General features: G+C 45.0%; 1 long non-coding RNA gene across 1 annotated transcript in view; it reads right to left on the bottom strand.

The window, feature by feature from the left end:
- Nucleotides 1–12,324, bottom strand: part of LOC142777267 (uncharacterized) — a 39,036-nt gene extending 26,712 nt beyond the window's left edge. Inside the window, exon 1 of the long non-coding RNA XR_012887999.1 lies at nucleotides 12,092–12,324. This is a non-coding gene — a long non-coding RNA (uncharacterized LOC142777267). The remainder of the gene's footprint in view (nucleotides 1–12,091) is intronic.
- Nucleotides 12,325–15,585: the final 3,261 nt, after the last annotated feature.

Genomic DNA, 15,585 nt, shown 5'->3' with positions numbered 1-15,585 from the left:
GCGCGCGATCGAGCGTACACCCCCTTATTCTAAACGCGGGCCAAAGTACACGTGAGAGACCAGAGCCACCGCGTGCTTACTGCGCCATCTTGCTTATAATGCTGAAAAAATGAGATCCCGAGATGCCCGCCAACAGCGGTAAGTGGTAGATATCAATAGCTTGCCTTTGAACATTGAGGGACGTACCTTTCGGTGGCCCAGTGGTTAGCACCTCACGGAGGTCCCACGTACGATTCCGCGTGCTGGAGTCTTCTTCCTGTTATTTTTTTCTTTCCTGCTTTTTTCATATATATATATATATATATATATATATATATATATATATATATATATATATATATATATATATATATATATATATATACTCTGCATGACATCGTCGCCGACGTCCACGCCAACGACGCTGGCGGCGAAATCCAGAGAAGAGTGTCCATATAATTGCTATCGCACTAAAGTTGTCTGTACATCTCTTTGTCTTCTAAAACAAGTCGCTATCAAGAAATCGCTAATCGGGGTGGGTTCTGAACCTAGTGACCTATGTGCAATAAGTCAGTGTCTTACCCACTCAGATAAAAACATTTTTCTTAATATCACCAAAGAAGTTAAAGCAAAAACATCCACGCTAAGCTTCAGTCTTAGCGTCTTTGCTTCCGGTAAGAATTTCATTTTACCATACTCGCTTAAAGCTGCTTCGCTTTCTGCGATAATATAGGGTGTTTCAGCTAAAAAGCACCAAGCAATAAACTATTTAAAATGAGCGCAGCGTGTCTCCAACTAGCGCGGTATGGTTCGTAGCTGTATGTAGATTGTCTGAAATTTTGTTTTGATCCACCCAGCGCAGTATTTAACAAAATTGATTATGAACTTTTTGGGTCCTGATTCTGGAAAAAACATTGCAGTACAACAAATGTGGCACTTATCCAGAAAAAACAAAATTTTCAATTTACGGTAAGGTAACGACGTTGGTTAATTTCTCCAGCCTTGGTTTAAAGTGTGCGATATTCAAAAAATACTACGTGATTGTCTCCTAACTAGTGGCGCATTTAGTGCCCTAAAATGTAAGTTCAACGATTTAGCAAGGTCTCATCACGGACAAAGGTTGCTCCAACAGGCTATTTGTGACTACAATGTACATTACGCAGTGATCGGATGGTGCCGCTAAAGAAATAAAACATTGCAGACATTACACTTCAACAAAAAAGCCACCACCGCCACAAATTCCAATTGTGCTTCCTATACCCTTGTTTCATCAAAATGTCACTCTCTCTCCCACCAACACGTTTATCATCGGCCCAAAAAGAAAAGAAAAAAGCCTGCGCTGAACCGTATGCTGCATCTGATCTCGTATCGCATTGCACGTGGCGACCACTCTTTCGTCGAAGATTATTGTCTTTGGTTCTTTCTTCTTTTTTTTTTAACGGAACCCTCCAACTAACGCCTTTTCCAATTTATCAATGTCAGCCAGATACGTCTGATTCAGCTGTTTATCACCCTCTCCTCTAGCTCTTTTCTGATCTCGCCCATCGCCTAAGTTAAGTTTTCCTTCTCGTTCGTTGATCTCCTTGATATGGATTGAAGTCCCGTCAAGGGGATGATCGGCGTCGATGAAGCAGGAGGCAGGTTGGAGGTAATGAAAACTTGAAGGTATATTACAGCGAAATATTTACAGTCATATGTACATCTTGCCGAAGCACACTCATGATAACACAGACATCAACAGCGTCTTACTCTTCTACTTAACTTTTCTTAAGTTAGAGCCTAGAACACTGTTACTACATACAACGTACTTAGTCTCACTGTTCGACCACCAAGTGGTTACGGCCCAGACAGAAGTTGCACCGTACGGAGTCGTACTGCTCTATCAGTTAAGTGATTGCAGCCTCGACTGAAGAGAAACGGATTCCCTCCAGTCTTAAGCATCTTGCGGTAACAAAGAAAAAGGGGAGGGGGCCACTGCTGGTTCGCCTCAACATTCTCTCATCCAATCTGTTTCCACTAAGATTAAGTCACTCCCTACTGGGCTGACCTTACTCTCGACAGCAGCGCTTCTACAGTTTAAACAGGCGTTTTGGTACTCTTTCCCATCATGTCTCTCTCTCCACCTCCCACGCGCTCAGGAATTCTAACGCTCGGGAGATATCGGCATTGTAGACCCGGTACATTCATGCCCTTTCCCACACCCAGCGAGCCGAGACGAACCTCCAAAGCCGGAAATTGAATGATTGCGCGCGGAACGTAATTGCCCCCGCAAGTAGCAAGCGGCCTTTGACTTTCTCCGCTTACCTTGTGCTCGGGTCGTGCATCGCTGCGAATTTGAGCCGATCGCCAGAACAGAGCGTGTCGCCTACTCCCACTGAGCTCGCGCCCGGCAGCCGAGGCAGGACGGGGTCGCTTAATCCCATTGTCTGTTTGCCCCTGCATGCAGCGGCGACTTGTCTCTAAACCACAAACATTCCAAGCCGGTTGGCAAAGCGGGTTCGTTTCACATTGTGTGTTTGTCCCCAGCATCGGAAAAGACGGACGTAGTTTGCATTCCAGAGGATAAGTGGTGTATAGTTACACGGGCATACCTAGAGAGAGTCGAGAAAGAAGCTTTGTATAACGTTGCTTCCCGCGCTGTCGTCCCATGCTCACAGGAAGCAATTTGCGACCTTGCCGAGAGAGATCTGAGAAAGAAGCTTTGAATAACGTAGCTTCTGGTGCTGTCCCATCCGCACGATCAACTTATGAGCGGCAAAACCTAACAGCCTAGTTATCACGAGTGCTGTGCGGTGATGGGAAAGAGAACACCTCATGCACTGCCTCATGATGAAAATCATACAAATTAGTTTTTTTTTATTAATTAGACCGAAACGTGGGGCGGCGTCTTGCCTTCCTCGTGTTGCTAATATTGGCGGCCACGATGGCTGTTAAACATACGGTGTTTTGAGATGTTGCCGTTTGTGGGACTATGCAGGTAGCCAATGGGGAAGCGTTGCAGCAACTCTACTGCATACGCTGCGTTGTGATGCAGCAGCGGCCTCACCTCAAGTCACCGAGAAGGAGCACGAAGGAACAAATCTGACCGACGTATTATAATGCAGTGTGAAACACGTCTATCACATCCCCAGGGGAAACCGCACAGAAGCACACGTAATGCAAGCAGTGTAGAGTCGCAGTGATGCGACTCTACCCATTATGTAGAGTCGCATCATGACCACTCCCTGAATAAAGCCGGACCGATGGCTCCCGTTTAAAAGCGCGTGTTGGCAGTGACATTGGAAGAAATAAAAGAGGCATTGCTCTAACCATCGCTTAACGTCCATCGTAGTCACCGATATCCTATTCAAACGACCTTAACGTCGTTATCTTACTTTTATTTACAAGTTTTGTCATTTCTGGACAAGGGCTAAATGTTTTTTATTGAAATTGTTTCTAGAGAACCAGTAGTTAAAAATTCATAAAGCAATTTTGTTAATTACCGCGTTTGGTAGATTAAAAAACGTGGCTGAGCCCTCTCTTCATTAATCGGTATAACACGAAAGCGAAACGATTGATTGATTTTTGGGGTTTAGCGTCCCAAAACCACCATATGATTATGAGAGACGTCGTAGTGGAGGGCTCCGGAAATTTTGACCACCTGGGACGAAAGCGAAACGCTTCCCTACAGAAGTTGTTGAGCGTGTATCCTGCGTTGTTTCGCCACAGGGGCGATGAAATTATTGCTACAGCGACCGATCGCAATATCACGCTAAGAACAACAAGCATCTCGAAACTTCCAAGACGTACCTCAAGCAGAAAGCACAAACAGGACGAGCGTGGACAAACCACTGTCACAGTTTGAAACTTGAAGCATGCCGCTCAAACAGAAAGAAAGACGCACGAAACAAACTCACAAGTGTACACTTGGATAAGCGCGAACAACTGTCCCAATTCTTACTTCGTGTGTGAGCAGCACGCTCCTTTCGTAAATGTGCCCGGGGCAGTGAGCGAAGTGACCTTCGTGCTCTCTTTAAAGGCCAACTCCGGCGATTTTTCGACCATGTCAAAGTAATGGTGTTTTTATGTTAATGAGACACTCTTCGCACGAGCCCAATGGCTGAAATGTTCAGGAAGTTTGAAAATAATTTTAATAAGCAAAAATGTGTAAAATCAAAACCGAAACTTGACCGAGCGCCCTGTCCGCGTATGGCGTACTATTTCGTAAGAACTGGTGTTGGTAGACTCGTCCCTAGGACGCGTAGTATGAAAACTCTGAAAGCCTGACCAGCGAAGCGCCTGCCAAACACAACAGGAAGGAAGAAAGCTTTCCCGTGCTCTACTCGTGCCAAAGACCGACGCCGTCCCTTTGTGGACAGCAGAATAAACGCTGCGGACCCAAAGCGGCGATTCCATCGGCTGCGTCACTTCGGTTCACATGCCGAACAAGACGTCACACAGACAGTGTGGCCAATAATTCTGGCAAGTGAGGTGAGCTTTTCGGGGCAATCTTTAAAATGCATTTGCAAACAATCAACGCATCTCTCCAGCCTGTGTTTTGGCATAAATGACGAAAATGTGCAAAGGAACGTACCCTGTGAATTCGATTGGGATCCATCGACCTTGAAAAATCGCCGCAGTTAGCCTTTAACCGTTGTAACTTCAAAGCAAACTTTTGGCGTAAGCACGAGAGGTACGTAGCACCCGAATCCCGAGATAAGCGCGCTTGTGAGTGATCGCGACCATGACTGAGAACATCTATACGGATTTCAACCACGCCGTGCGGAGGCGCGCAGGCATCGCAACGCATAGAGTGCTTGGAAGCGGAGGCAAACGAGCGCATCGAGGCACTCTAGCAATGCGTAGGTGGCGCGGGGCTTCGACCTTCAAAGCACGCACGCCCAATGCGTGACCCTCGTGCTATCTCGCTTTGATGACTAAAACGCGTTGAAGTTGCGGAGTTCCGAGGACCGCCAACGGTAGATGGCGTATATCAATGGCTTACTGCTGAAGTGCTGAGCAATTTTGTTGTGGTGTAGTGGTTTGCATTACGCATTCAGGAGCGGAGTTCACTGGTTCAATGCGCCACTAAGGAACTTTTGTTCTAGTTTTTTGTCTTTGCAATTTGTCGGTATACATTTACTATATTAACATAATAACGTGAGGTAAATACATCAGCGGAGCCGTGGTAGACCCGGGCATAAGATTTTCGTGTGAAAATATTCTGACGCGCTACATATATACAGCTAAGAACAATACCGCGCTAGTAGGAGACGCGTAGCGCTCCTTTTTTAAATTTGTTATTAGTTGTTTCTTTTTAGATGAGACACCCTGTATAGCGGATGATCTCAACGCCCACGCTTGCGAAATGTGAATATATTTTTATCATACGAATGTGGTAATTGCGCCAGCGCTACGAAACAAATAAAAAAGGAGAACGCTTTTTATGAAGGCCATGCTGATTAACTGCGTAAGAATGGAAGCTTGAGTAAGTTGCTATGCGTTCATCTTGGTTGAACAGCAAACAAGAGATGACGATGAAGTAAAAGAACACAGACAGCGCCTGCCTGTGTTCTTTTACTTTGTCGTCGTCTCGTGTGTCGCGTGCGCCGTTCAACCAAAATGAACGCATACTTACTCGCTCAAACTTCCATTCTTATGCAGAATATTTATAGTACACAGAGCCCTTTCCCATCTACTAACATTTACGGCCCCGCCACTTTGGCCTCACTAATAGCAATTTCTGCCTGCAACGCCCCTACAGTAGCATGGCACAAGAGACCAATTAATGCCCACCAAATGCGCGGGGAGCCTTCTGACTATACAACTCTCCGCGGCACAAGTCAAAAAAGGTATGTGGCATATTGCGCACTAAATGGTGGCGTAACACCCGATTCTATTAGGACCAACTATAATTGACCTGCGAAAGGGAATATTGCTTTCATCAGAACAGACGCAACCGAGAAAGTGCCTATACTTAGTGGCACCGTATCACCGACAGCCCGACAGATTTCCTTTAGAAGAAGGTACAACCAAGCCTTCCTCCAAAAGGAAAAGAAGTGCCTATCCAAGAGGGAAAGCTACTCGTCCTGGGTGATGTGACTATGCCGGAGGAATTGAAAAGACTGTTGGGGAAAGGACCCAAGTTCTCGGCAGCACCTTCACTTTCACCGGTGGACAATGTCGGGCATTCTTGAGAAATTTGCGCGAATGTCGCCGACGAGTATCGGGCTCGATGTTTGACTGAGTGTGCGGGCCTTGTTGCGAGGAAAGGTGGTCCACAACGCATGTCAAAAAACAACAAATCTGTAGTCACTTTTGACCGATAGAGAGCTCAGGCTTGTTAACACCGATAAATGGTCTCTGCTGCTGTGGTTCCTGAGGCTATGTACAAACAAAAGGCTCATGAGGCTATGAAATTAACTTTTACAAAGTGAAAAATAACTAAAGGTAAACGAACTGCCTAGAACCTGCTGTATAACATGAAGTTAGACGAAAGTGTTACCATTGTCAAAAAGACCAAAAAAGCTTTATGCACTTATTTTTCGCAGCGAAAACTCACAAATCCGGTGTACCACTCAGGACAATTGTGACCGAGGCAGCATGCAGTGTCAGGATACCTACAGAAATATTTATCTACCTTAATGGTCGATTATCCCTTCTATGTACCCAATTCTACCGTCTTAGTAGAGCTCCTGAAAGACAACGAAAAAACCCTCGGAAATCTCACCCCGTTATTCTTGACATAGAAGACCTATTCTGCCCAATACCACACGATCAATGTATGAGAACGTGTGTGTGTGTGTGATTTAAACGATGAACATGCTTTTTTCAGCTGTTAGCAAGCTCCTCGAAAATTCTGTTTAGAGTTAATAACTTCCTACATTAAATCCACATTTCTAAAACACGAATAAGAACTCTACATTCAAAAGAATATGTAATGGCTTCAAAGTGGCGCCTATCCTTTGTGAACTTTTTTTGAGATTTGCGGACAGAAAGTTGGCAGACATTTGGAAAGGAATGGTTAGACGTAGTTTGCGTTATGTTTACGATTATTTGGTGCTGTTGAAGCATGTGGCTATGGTCTAGATTCAATGAATACCTTGAAAGTTTCGTGAGAACGGCAGTGAACTAAACTTCACGATTGGGATAGTGAAAGAAGGACCTCTCCAGTTCCTAGACCTGCAGCTATAATTTTTACATACTTATGTACCATCTACATTCTCTTAAACCATTTCTAAACTTCTGATGAAATCATTCTAAAGTAATAAAGCAGGGTATAGCCTTTTCATGTGTTCGTTCTGCAATGGGGAATTTTTGTGACGATAGGTGGCAAATAAGCTTTAATGAACAAGTTCTGAGATTTAGGCTAGCGCGTCATTTGAAACAAGTCATTGCCCAAGCGTGCGAGAAGATGCACAGATGTCATAAACAAATGAACCACAGGCTGAAAATGGTGAGCGGACAGTCAGTGCAAAAAAGTACACGGTCATACCGTATACTCACCGAGCAGTGCACGGTTTCAAAAATGTGGCCAAAGGATATGGCGTGGACGTTCTTTGTAAATTCAATGCATTTTTAGTGACCTTCAGCGAGTATGACCATATCTATCTATCTATCTATCTATCTATCTATCTATCTATCTATCTATCTATCTATCTATCTATCTATCTATCCAGCCGCTACGACTTTCAGCTGTCCTGGCCATTTTGATAATGGTATTGATAAAGAAATTGGTCTGAAATAACATGATCGTACGACGAGCATAAGTGACTAGTCATAACATGAAAATCATGACATGTATGTCATGAATGTCATGATTTACATGTCATGTTCTTGCTGCTCTTGTAGTGGTTTCTTTCACATGACATATTGCAAAACTGGTATGGTATGCCATGACTGCATGGCGAACATATGTGACAGGCCCTCATGTATAAATCTTGACATGCGTGTCATAACTTAATGTAGGAGCAGCGCAACCTAGATGTAGTTACTCGATAACTACGGAAGCTACAAAACAAGGACAGAAAACACCACTGACATGTAAGAGCATGACAACATGCCACGCTCATGATGCAGTCGTGGTCGTTTCGCTTGTTATATATATACCAAGTTTCATATTAGGTGACGTGAATGTATGACGAAGGTATATTGCTGGTGCAAACATGATAAGCATGGCATGCGTGTAATGTAAGAACATGGCTACATGCCACGCTCATGATGCACTCGCGGTCATTTCGCCAGCTTCACATATATCAAATCTGGTATTACGTGACGGGAATGGATCACAAAGGTATATAACTGGTGTAAACATGATAATCACTACATGCGTGTCATGTAAAACATGACTGCATGCTACGCTCCCAGATCGCTCGTGGCCAATTCGCTAGTTTGATATGTGGGGTTTAACGTCCCAAAACCACCATTTGATTATGAGAGACGCCGTAGTGCAGGGTTCCGAAAATTTTGACCACCTGGGGTTATTTAACGTGCACCCAAATCTGAGCACACGGGCCTACAACATTTCCGCCTCCATCGGTAATGCAGCCACCGAAGCCGGGATTCCATCCCGCAACCTGCGGGTCAGCAGTCGAGTACCTTAGCCTAGTTTCACATATTCGCTAGTTTCACATATACCAAATTTGGTTTTACGTGACGTCAACTGAAGACAAAGGTATATGACAGGCTGAAACATGATAATCATGATATGCATGTCATGTAAGAACATGGCTATAATCCACAATTAGAGCGTTCTCGCGGCTTTTTCATTAGCTTCGCTTATACCAAACTTGGTATTAAGTGACGTGAATGAACGACGAAGAAAAATGCCAGGCGCTAACATGATAATCATGACATGGAGCACGACATAAATTACGTCCGCCTCGTAACGGTGTGCTGATTTTAATGTGACAATTCAACCTTTCTCTTTATGCTTCACGTATCATTGATTCCCACCGCACGCGGGATCTGCCAATTTTTTCGTCTCCTGATAATCTTGTGTTCATGTGCGCGAAATTGCAAAAAATTATTGCTAAGCAGAGCAAAAGCAATGAAAGCATTCCTGGCAACTTTGGATTAAACCACACCTTTAAATATACAAGATGTAAAAAGGTGATTGTATATTGACTTCCCTTATCATGCAGTAAAGCTTACATTGGCCAAACTGCAAGATGCATCAATGTTCACCTTCGGGAACACGAACGCTCATTATCAGAGTCGAAACCGTACTCCATCGCCGCTCATTGTCCCTAATGCGGCTGCGTACCCTTCTTCAACGAAAAACTAATACTGTCGCATCATAAAAATGAGTTAGCAAGAGAAGTGGTTGAAGCTTCTATATCCGAAGAAAAAATTGTGTGTCAGCACAGCGTCAATTTCACTGAGGGACACAAAATTAGGCTATCTTTCCAGCACCTACAGAAGATGATACTTATGTATATCTTTTTTCTCTTGCTTTCGACGTGTTCGGTTATATCGCTGCCTGTTTTTTTTTTTGTATTTTCTGTTAAGCGGCTCTTCACCTATGTATCCGCTGTTATTGCCCAAATAAATTATACTTGCGAGAAAACAGCGCGTGTCTGTGTTATTTTACTTCGTCGTCGTCTCGTATGTGCTGTTCAGCCAAGATGTCCTGGTATTACAATAACGACCCTTTTAGGAAAAGATTTAAAACCAAAACAGAGCATTCTACAGATCACGAAAATTCTGACTTTGCAATAATTTATTGTCCAACACGTATTTCAGTTATAACATAAGGACTGTTTCCTTGGGCCATTACAAACTCACACGAAAACTTTAGAAACGCAGTCAAAAGTATCTTTTCTGCACCAATGCCTTCCTTGTCTAGACAAACAATAACTAGTGCCCTGTGCAGCCGGGCCGCGAAGCTAGCTCGTTGTCAGTGCAATGAAAGAGTGCTCAACGAATAATTTAGCGTTACACGAATGCTGAAAAACGCAGATCATAGAGAGCTTCAAAAGGTAACAAATGACCACCACCGAATGCAGTCATTGTGTTGCGGAAAGCTTAATTTTCTTGTCAGAGCCGTCAAAATTCATTCAATAGAAATTTATGAAACCGATAAAAGTTTTGACTCCTTTCTTAAAACCAAAAGAGTGGCATCACGAAACTAGACCAGTATTATAGCGTTCCGTAAAAAGTCCACAGGACATTCTCCCATATTTTCGATTACACAGCGCTCGACTCACCCACTTGGCTAATGTTACCTAAAGTGCTTTCTTTCTTTTTTCTCTCCCAGAGTACTGAAATTGCGCAAAATTGTGTGGTATATCTTCATAATCTCCTACGCATATCTCTTGAAGCATCGACGGGTAAGACCGAACGGGTTAAATGCGATCGCATGGAGCATGGCGCCAAAGTAGCGATATTGCTTCGAGTACTAGATGCGAGGACGTTTTTCTTTTTTTGCGTGCTGGCCCGGCCGAGGTCAATATGCGACTACTAAGATGTTATCAGAGTTCACAGACATAGCGAAATCTAAAATGAACTTCTAGGAGGCATCTGCGCAATTGCTGCGACAAAAACAACAGCAACCTTCACATGTATACTATACTAAATTTATCCTACAAGTTCCGGTGAAATTCTTGGAACGTTAGCGCGACATGCTCGAATACCAAGAAAGGTGCTATGTAGAGTATTGCTGCGCATTCTATTGAACGTCTTCTTTATAAAAGGAGAACAAGGTATATTACGAGAGAGTAAAAATCGTGACTGGCCGTAAACAGCTTGTCACAAACGGCATATTCTGTTAACTTGGATTACTGCTTCACCAGCAGCCAAAGCTTTAGAAAAGATCTTCACAGCTTCCTCTGTGTGCCTATGCAATGCTGCAACAAAACGGACAGCAAAGACCTCACTGAAACAAATACTGCTTAGTACTGTGTGCGAAGTTCCTCTTCCAGTGCCTCAGCGCAGTGAGAGGGTCAACCAATGCAGGGCAACTAGGTCGGCAGGTATCGCTTATCGCGCGCACGTTTACCCCGCAATATTTGCTTCGCCCCACTTGCTTTCCTCTTTGCATACTTGCATGCGTTTGCACATCATCTTCGTGGCTGTGCAGTGCTTCACACCGCCTGCACTGGTCCGGTTATCATGCCAAGCAAGGACAAGAAGACCAGAGCTTAGCGCCGGAGAAAAGCGTATGCTATAAAAATGGACACGCTTTAGCTACCGAGATTCTTAAAAGCCCCCCTCCCCATGACATAATTTATTTATTTATTTATTTATTTATTTATTTATTTATTTATTTATTTATTTATTTATTTCTCTTGAGCATAGGAAGGAACAAGCCTCTTGTCAACTTCCCAAGTTTCAAGTCAAATGAATTTAAATGAGGTGGTCTGGGTGTGAAAGCCTTTCGTTAGAAGGACAGTAGAAAGTTAGAAACTCAGAGTTAGTAAACGATGGCCTCCAACGAGAGTATTGCCTTCATGGCAACATGCTTCTCATGGTCCCTGGCCGAAATTTTTGTGTTATGGAGGTGATGTTTCGGAGTATGCGAAAATAAGCGCTAGCAACACATCCGGCGCCTATTAATCTACAAAATTTCAGAATAAAATTTGCCCTTGGTCATAGTTCAAATGCTTCTGTATACAGTACGCTATTTTGCATATCGATTCTCAAGCCGTAAGCGACTGACTTGACTGATCCTGTTAGTGCCACGTATATAATAACGTCCCCTACTAATGATTACGTCAGCGATGATCAACCACTAAAGGAGTCATTGCTTTGCAGGAGAAAGTGAATGTCAGTGTCAAACGCACTCTCAGTTGTGTTTCTGTCCCGTTACTCGGAGGCTTGTCATGCCGTCAATGCCAACTGGTTAAACGCTTCACACAATAAATCTTTGTTCGTATGAGCGTAGCACGCTATTGCTCGAACAAGCCGCGCAAACAGAAGGGGTATATATTTCAACGGCATAAGAGCATGCCCAGCAGACCACCCCATCTCTCATACAACAGTGCTAAGACGCAATTGCACAAGCGAACATACACGAGTTGTACCATTTATCTCACCTATCTGTTATTCTAATCTGGAGAGCAAAATTAATTATTACCAACTCGTCCAACTTGTAACGCGACTTTTATTGCGCTTAGAGCCTTCACCAACTTACCTCGCACAAGCGGGTGATTTTCGAAGACACGAATTTCTTGCGGCCGATTCTGTGCAGCCATGCCAAACGTCTTTGCTGGTCGTTTTTTCCGGTCGGAATGCAAAAAAAATGCCTTCCCAGACTCCTTTCGGTTGCTGCACCCGAAGGTGCAGCAGCCAGGCATGGTTCTGGCACGTACGCTTGCTCATAATCTATCCTAAATATGTAGCTGGCACGTTGAAATTCGTCCGCAATTCTCGTTCAACAGCGAAAGAAACGTCTCTGCGTGGGCGCGCCCAACGTGCTTGGAAGGGATATGGCGAGGGAAGGTCACGTGATACAAATAACCCAATCACCGCGGCTCTACGGCGGCGTCGGCGCGCGGAAAAGAGATGCGATACTCAGAATTTTTTCCAGTGATTCTAAGCAAGATCGCACTGCAGCGCCATTAGTTCTCGTCACCACCACGTGGCCCACTTATCTGACGAAGCTTTCAAACTGACTTTATTTTATTAACGTTGGCCACGATGGCGTCCCGCCCGTCGGCGTGATCGCGCGGCAAGCAGCGGCGCGCTGTCCGCAGGGTCGGTTCCGCGAGATTCTCTGCACGCGCACTTACCGACTCGCGTCTTCTCGCCGACAGATGGAAAGTGGTGGCGCGGGTGGGATGATTCTCACGTGAGGACTGGGCTGGAGCATTGCGAGCGGTGGAGAGGGTAATGCGAGAGAGAGCTGACACGCGGTGAGCTCGTGGCAGGGGAGCAGTGCGGATGGAGGGACAGCGTTACACAGGCCAGTCAAAGAGCTGCTTCGCATCTAATGAATACCTTAGTAATCGCTTAGGACACGCCCACACTCTTTGTTGTTCTTACGAGGGGCGGCGGACGCCGTTCTCGCGTTCCTCCGCCGTTTGCAGGGTGACATGCAGGCAAGCGAACACACCACTGGCAGCATCACAGCGTGCCTATATGAACACGTAAGAAAAAAGAAGTGCTCTGATATAAGATACTTTTGTCTATTGTTCTCTTTATAGCTTCAGTATAACCGACATTCATTGGGAAATATTTTTCTGCTTCTGTGAAATCCATATCAACGAGCTTTTATATTGTAATAATGACGGTGGCTCCGTAGTTTTGCGTGGTACTCGTGCTCCTATATGGCTCCAACCTCTATGGCTGCGAAGTGTGGCGCAATAAAGGCACGATACTTGACCGTGGCGTTTCACGGTCGAAGCACTCCCATGTGTTTGGAAAAACGCACTGTGAAGTACGCAAAGGGCACGATATTCAAAACAAAACACTGGCCTGTTGCTCCTGTTTACACAAACCAACACGCCGTTTGAGATAACTGATAGCGCAGCTCGCTCCAAAACTCGAGTGGTTTGCGCCGTCCTCTCCAACACGTATCGGTCTTCGTGTACGGAGCCGTATTCATTGCGGCACTGTACGCACTCTATGAAACAGTACCGAGGTGTTGTTCGTGAAGCTCGATGATGACCATCAATATGTGCAGTGAATGAAGCAGCTACAAATCTGAAATTTGGCAGCCGGAACCATTTGAAACACTGCTGCGTAGAACACACAATGCGTTTTCTGCGGACCCACTTCTTCCAAAGTCACAACTGCACGGGCAGACTTGTTATATCACATGAAGCGACCCTCAAAATGACCAAAACGACGCTTTGAAATTCGACGTCACCTTCCACCTAACATGTACAACCCTATCCCAGATTGAATTTCTGACCGCTGTGGTATGCCTAAATCCACGCGTACATACACACTCAGGCAGGCGTCCAAGTAACAAAAAAGAGCACCTCCATATTTATCCACCAATCTCAATATTGTGAACCCAACCTGTCTGCTTCAATCAAGCTGTCAGGATATGAGTGCTTTATGTCCTCCACTCACAGAGACTGCAGCAAAGTGATTGTATTCATGCGCCATGACCTCACTTACGTTCACCACAGAGTCTCGCCTAATAAAGGGAATCAGTATGTGTGCCATACTGTGAAAAAGGATAAGGTTGCTTTCACGATTATCGGAGCTTACTTATCTCCATCAAGCCACCTTGACTGCGAGCGCTTACGCGGTATTCTGACATCGACTCCAAGGCCATGGGTGATCACTGGCGACTTCAATGCCCACCATTTTTTATGGGGAAGCTCCAGGGTCAACTCTAGAGGAAGAAAATTGGTGTCCTTGGCCTCGGAATACGAACGCTGCGTTTGTAACGATGGAATCCCTACACATTTACGCGGATCAGCTTATAGCAGCTGCCTGGACCTTACATTGGTTTCTCGCTCACTCACCAGGAAGTGCACTGGTTTTCGGATCTGGAAACGCGGGGCAGCGACCATATACCAACTTACCTGTGTATAGAAGGTTTCACCATCTCCAAGTCTTCAAGAGGGCTCAAATACACCGATTGGTGTATTTGAGCCCTCAAATTCAAAATTGTAATGGAAGACTGCTGTACCGACGGCTCATCATATAACCTATAGGACTCGATAAAGTATTTCCTACAGAATACCACGCATCCACTGTTGACTAGTCACAAGCGCACCGGTTTCGACATCGAGCTTGAGAAACTTCGCGCAATACGCCGTTGTGCAGAACGAAGGTACCGACGGACAAAGTGTACAGATGATTTGAAACTGGCTAGACGCATTCAAAATAAAATGCAGCGGCACATGGATAAACTGGCTAGGCGACGTTGGACATCCTTTTCCGAGTCGTTGGATCCACGAAAGCCCTTATCACTGATATGGCTAGCAATATGTCCGGGGTCTTAGCACAACCTTGGGTCAGTGACACCCGTTTACATCTCTGGCACTTCACCTTCGATGCAGAGAGATTGACGTCGCAGAATGCTTCTTTAGAAGAATTGCCGGTGATTCAAATTTCACATTATCAAGATTGGGAACATTTGACAACCCACCGCCCTCATGTTATCCCCGTATGGAATGCCAGTTTTCTATAGATGAGCTAGAGGCGGCACTGGCACTGTGCAGACGTTCTTCAGCACCCGGACCTGACGGCATTACCTATCGTGCCCTTTGTAATCTTGGAGACGAAGCTCGGAAGGCACTCTTGCGTCTATACAACGACTCCTGGCAGACTGGTACGGTTCCCCAGGCATGGAAGTCAAGTCGCCTCATTCCACTTCTAAAGGCTGGTAAATCTCCTTTGGATATTGCCTCATACCGTCCTATCGCACTTGCCAGTTGTGTGGGAAAAACGGTGGAACGAATGATTCTAACACAAATGGAGTGGTATTTAGAGCACTCCGAAATTTATCCAGTATCCATGACCGGATTCAGGCGCGGCCATTCATCAATCGACAACGTTGTTGATTTGGTGACATATTTTCAACACCAGAAAGCCTGTAAGAGACTGTGCGCCGCCCTGTTTCTAGACGTGAAGGCGCCTTACGACAATGTCACCCATGAAGTCATCCTCAGTGCTTTGGAAAAAGTAGGTCTTGGTGGCAACATATATATGTGGGTGTACAGCTAC

This window comes from Rhipicephalus microplus, chromosome X, assembly GCF_043290135.1.
Source record: "Rhipicephalus microplus isolate Deutch F79 chromosome X, USDA_Rmic, whole genome shotgun sequence".
Lineage (NCBI taxonomy): Eukaryota > Metazoa > Arthropoda > Arachnida > Ixodida > Ixodidae > Rhipicephalus > Rhipicephalus microplus.
This window is presented reverse-complemented; position numbering and strand designations above follow the sequence as displayed.